We start from the raw sequence: 5537 nt of genomic DNA on the forward strand, positions 1-5537 counted from the left end.
TCTGAATTCGGGAAGTGATGTGTATTACATCACTTGCTGCATTCAGTGTCACTCTCCGGTACAGAAACCAGAGAGAAGCTGGTGAAGCAGGTCTCTGCTTCATCCGCTTCTCTGGTGTTCCCTAGGGAACATTAGGGGTCTTACAGACCCCTGATGTCTCCATAAAGAGGACCTGTCACTGCAAATTGGCTATCACATAGGGAGCTTGTTTGCTCCCTATGTGATAGCAATAAAGTTAAGTGAAAAAAAGTTTTACAAAAATGAAAGTTGCATAAAAAACTAAAAGTCACATATCAAAGCAATAAAAAAAAAAAAAATTAAAGTTCCCCGCCCCCCACATGCACACGCACAATTACATCCATTGTGCCGCACATGTTACATATCGCCGTGAACGTCGGAGTGAGAGCAATAATTCTAGGGCCATCAATCACTGATAACACTAAACTGATGAGCGGTAGAAAGCTTTTAAAGCGTCGTTTATAGTCAATTTTGGATATGGTATTTTTTTGCGATTTCGCGGGTGCGCGTAATTTTAAAGCTTGACATGTTTGGTGTCTATTTACCCGACGTGACCCCGACTTTTTACCAAAAAATTGAAATCATTCTAAGGCCCCATTCACACTGAGCGATTTATATTGCGGAAATTTACCGCGCGATATCGCTCTCCAATGCACGGCAATGGGGCTCTGTCCGTCGCTGTCGCGGGTCGTGCGTCGCTACAGCAGGACCCTTTTTGGAGTGTATTTTGCCGCGATTCTAGTTTGCTCAATGCAACCATTTGCGCGATATCGCGCAAAATGCAAAACGCGCGACAAACGCGCGATTTGCAAATCACTCAGTGTGAATGGGGCCTTAGTGGTCAAAGTTATTTGTAAAATAATTTTCACCTTTATTGAAATGTGGGCACGAGCAGAGAAATTGCCCAGAGCATCTTCCTAGATAGGCCCTTCATTAATGGGAGGCTTTCAGAAATATATTGGGACATCAGAAATGGCCGTCTCGCTTTTTTCATGGAAAGTATAGAAACACAGAAGTTTAGAAGCAGAGACCCCACAACCAACTGAACAGAGCGGCCCTTTTCTGCTCTCGGTTTGCTATATTCCTGTGGATTTGCTAAGTAACAAGACTTGCATTGGACGGTGTGCTTGCCGCTCTGCCCCCAGGCTTTGCACACGCTGCCAGTGTACGCTGTTACTCCGGGGAGTTTTTCAAAGCTTCTAGTCCGGAGGAGCGCGTTTCTGTAATTAGTCAGAACATTAATTAATGCTGACTAAGCCGTACCGTGTCTGTTCACCTGAGAGGCATTTCAAGGCTTTCCTAGAATCCTGTTCATAAGGGCAACCTGTACAGAAAATATATGCGGCTTGCTATTGCTGAGCTCTCCTTTTTAAATGTTAAAGTGCATTTAAAGCCAGAACTTTTTTAGGAGGGGATAAAACTAGGAATGCGCCAAATTTCAGCCGACGTAACATGGTAACTATGAGCAAAATGCTGATAGTACCAAAATGGCTGAAAATGCGGTACATCTCTATCTTCTCTCCTTCATGCTGAGCGCCGGTCTGTGTCCCCTCCAATCCCCACTGCTCTCCCCTGCCTTTGTCGGCTGAGGCCCAGTCTGTACTGACAGCGGGGATCAGAGGGGACTCAGAGCTGATCCAGCTGTCGGCACCCAGTGGGGAGTAGAGAAGCTGTGAGGAGACTGAATGGCATGGTGCAGAGAGGAGAGACCTGTCAGGATGCCGAGCAGGCAGTGCAGGGAGGAGAAACATGTCAGGATGCTGAGAGGGGCGGTGCAGGTGGAGAGCTCGGCTCCTGTGACAGACAGAGCAGTCAGGATGGAGAGCGGGGTACAAACACTCAGTGATCAGTACTGATCGCTGAGTGTTTGTAAATAACTGAGGACATAGTAAGCTCACTATGTCCACAGTTATGAATGAACAGGAAATTCTCTACATCACTTCCTGTTTATTCATGGACATAGTTGCTCCTCAGTTTATGAATGGACAGAAGCACTCAGTATAAGGGATTCCTGATCTTTCATAACATGGGGCTGCAGAAAAAGAGATTTAGGACTCTGTTTCCTCAATCTCTTTTTCTATGTTAAAAGGGAAATATAAGGGGTCTGTTTAAACCCCTGATATTTCACCAAAGCCCCCAACCGTACTATAAAAAATGTTTTTAAAAATACAAATCAAATAATTAACAAATAATGTTTAAAAATGTAAAAAGGTTGGAAAAAAAATCATTTTTGGTTTCAGTTTCAGCCTGACAAATTTGTTAATTTCGCTTTCGGTCTAAAAATTTCATTTCAGTGCATCCCTTGATAGAACCTCTGCCAGGTTTGTATTGCTGTCTGTGTCTCTGCTAAAAAAATGTTGGGACATGATCTAGAGGGAAAGGAGGTTTAAGGGTAAATTTGGGTAACGCCCAAATGTTACTGCTTGGTTTTAAATTATTCACTCTGCCCTGTTTACTTTAGAATGCTTTCATGTTCACCCGTGGGATAACACAGGCCAGTGCCGAACTGTGGGCGAAGATGTGCCTGAGCCAGTGAAGAGCTTTACTCACATACCAGCCACCTTGTCTTCCCTCGTCCATTCACAAAAAGCTTTCCATTCTTTTCACAGAATCCAAAGTGTTCTGTGAATGGCCGAGCGGAGAAAAGAGAAGGGGAGAGGAGGGGCGAGAATGCAACCGGATCTCTCCTCCTCCATTCACAAACAGTATTTAATGAAAAGATGGGGGGGTGATGGTGGTGGCGCATGTTACCGAGAGGGGGGGGGTGCGGGCTGGGGGGGGGCGCATGTACCATGGGGGTGTAAGATACCTCTTTCCGACTTCCTGCCCAGCTCACTGACGTCACTGAATGCCAACTAGGGTGTCCCGCTCAGCTCCTGGCAACTAGTGACTTCAGTCAGCTGGGCCGGAGGCCGGACAGAGCGTCATAGGTTGCTAAGAGCTATGTGACCCAGTGTGGTGCCGTCTGAGGCAACTACCTCATAGGGATGGCCCTGAATACAAGGCTTTTTATGAATGGGTTGGGGAGAGGAAGGAGCAGGTAAGCGACTGAAGACCTTCACAGTCTCAGCCGCATCTCTCATTTTGAAGTTCAGCTCTGCCTGTGTTATCCCACTGGTGAAAATCAAAGCATTCTAAAATGCACAGTACAGAGTGAATCATTTATCATTCCCCTTATTAGTTTGTTTTGTTTTGGATAGAGTAGGAAATGGTTAAAACCCATCAGCTTATTTTTAGCTGTCTCTCCGAGTTTAGCAGGAACACCCAAACCTCCAAATTGGGAGGGAACACTCAAACCCTAATCGTGGGACAGAACACTAACCTCCAATGTGGGCTTGAACACTGAAACCTCTATGGTGAGCAGGAACACTCAAACCACTGTGGTGAGCAGGAACGCTCAAACCTCTATGGTGAGCAGGAACGCTCAAACCTCTAAGGTGAGCAGAAACCTCTAGGGCAGTTAGGAATACCCATTTCTCCAAGGTGGGCAGTAACAACCAAACCTCCAAATCAGACAGATACTTGCACATTTTAAAGGTGGGCAGGAGTGCTCAAACTTTCAAGGTGGACAGGAACACCCAGAAATTCCAAGGTGGGCAGGATCACCGATTCTTCTAAGGTGGGCCCTAACATCCAAACCTCCTAGGTGAGAAGAAAAACCCAAACCTCTAAAAAGAGAGGGAACACTCATGTCTTAATGAAGGAGTGGAGACACACATAGGGACATGTCACCTATGAAGTCCCCAAGAAACATAGGAAACCGGTAGGTGATTTAGCTCAGCAGATTCCATTGGGTTTTCAATGTGACCATATTTCATGTTACACCCTGAATATGGGTGTAACATGAAACATGGTCTGAGAGGTAAGCTTAGCCTTTAACCATCACTTTTGAGTGGACTAACCCTTCAATTATGTGAAAATAAAGGTTTTGTCCAAATTTTAAAGTTACAAAATGCTCTCCTTTTTTTTTTTTACAGGTCCATGTCGCACTATTTCTATCAAGATACAGAAGGATTACGTTTACTAAAGACTGATTTTACAGTGTTATTCTTACAAAATAAATATCGTGGGATTACTTTGTGGATGCTTCAGTTCGCATTTTTCAAAAAAAAAAGACCTTTTGGTGTCGCAGAGAACCGCTTTGCTGCTAACGCCACCACTGCTCCTAATTAATACAAAAAAAAAGACACGGAAAGCCAGCAAGGAGGAAAAGGAACAGAAGCCAGCTCTTCTCTCCGAGTAAAACATATGTTGGTTCTTCCTCAGACATATGGGTCTCTGTACCAAAGCTAATTAAGATGTTCTCACCACCTAACGCGCCATCAAAAGTACGACACTCACTAATCAAGCGTCCATACGAAGAACCAGACATTTCTTTGTGTTTTTTCTTTTTCTTTAGAAGGATTGGCTTATGTTACATCTGACATAACAGATTTTGCTGACGATAATTAAAAAAACATAAAATGGCACACTGACAATAAAAAAAAAAAAGTTTTCCTGTTTTTATTCCCATGGACTTTCAGATCATCTTTGTTCTTGTTGGTATCTGTGTAATGGTAAACTATGGTGTATTTTTAGTGGACGCATGTGTTGAATGATCAAAACAGATGTTTAATATAAAGATGGCATGTCCTAGCTCCCAGGGTACAGTTAACCCCAGCCACAGTCAGCCTAGCAGGGCCGTATTTCCCACAAGGCCAACCAAGGCCCGGCCTTGGGGCAGCAGGGAGTAGAGGGGCAGCAGGGGTGGCGGGTAGGGGGGCGCATTGAGGAATTGGACGCATTGGCTTTGGGGCAGTAGAGAGAGTAAATCCGGCCCTGCCCACCAGGTCACTGGGTGGTCCTGTGCAGACCCACAGAGTGGCTCTAATTATGCAAGGGACAGTCATGGCCCCCAATCACTGTGGTGAATGCCCTTAATTATTACACATGTACAGTAGCTCAAATAGGGGTGACACTGGGGGGTTGGCGGTGCACTTCAGCCTTTGCAGGCTCTGCCGATGAACATCTGCAACCTGGGACGCACTGGCCGGCGTCCTGCAACCAATTACATCATTGGTTGCCAGGAGCTGGGTGGGACACCGGCCAGAGCATCCAGGTTGCTAAGAGCTGGGTGGAGAGATGTGTATGGCCCTTAGACATCTTCCCACCCAGCTCTCAGCAAACTGGTACACTCTCTGGCTGGAAAGGGGGAGGCAGGCACACTGCAAACATTGTGCAGCAGAGCGGCCATGCTGCTCTGCCTGCCCCCACCCCCCATGACCCAAAGAAATGCCGCTGAGGCAAAAAACCTCATGCTCTTGTCTAAATTTAATTCCGAAAACCATGAAACCCAGGACATGTGCAGTAGACAAATTGGAATATAGGAACCCCGTTCCTGATACAGACTTGTAAAATGCTGGGGTTACCCCTTAGATTCAACTTGCAGCAAAGTTGCTGTCTGTACAGCGTGCATGTTAAGCGTCTCCCTGGGGCACTGGAGCTCAACCTAGACAAGCAGAGAGTATGTCTACTCAACC

The 5537-nt window shown here is 45.7% G+C and overlaps 1 protein-coding gene across 1 annotated transcript in view; it reads left to right on the forward strand.

Moving 5' to 3' along the window:
• Positions 1-4135, forward strand: part of LOC108797175 (galactosylgalactosylxylosylprotein 3-beta-glucuronosyltransferase 1-like) — a 111780-nt gene extending 107645 nt beyond the window's left edge. Inside the window, exons 6-7 of the mRNA XM_018568752.1 lie at positions 1615-1617; positions 3996-4135. The gene's annotated coding sequence lies outside the window, so the exon portion shown is untranslated. The remainder of the gene's footprint in view (positions 1-1614; positions 1618-3995) is intronic.
• The last annotated feature ends 1402 nt before the right edge of the window (positions 4136-5537 follow it).

Source organism: Nanorana parkeri, unplaced genomic scaffold (genome assembly GCF_000935625.1).
Source record: "Nanorana parkeri isolate BGI_ZX_2015 unplaced genomic scaffold, ASM93562v1 scaffold1239, whole genome shotgun sequence".
Lineage (NCBI taxonomy): Eukaryota > Metazoa > Chordata > Amphibia > Anura > Dicroglossidae > Nanorana > Nanorana parkeri.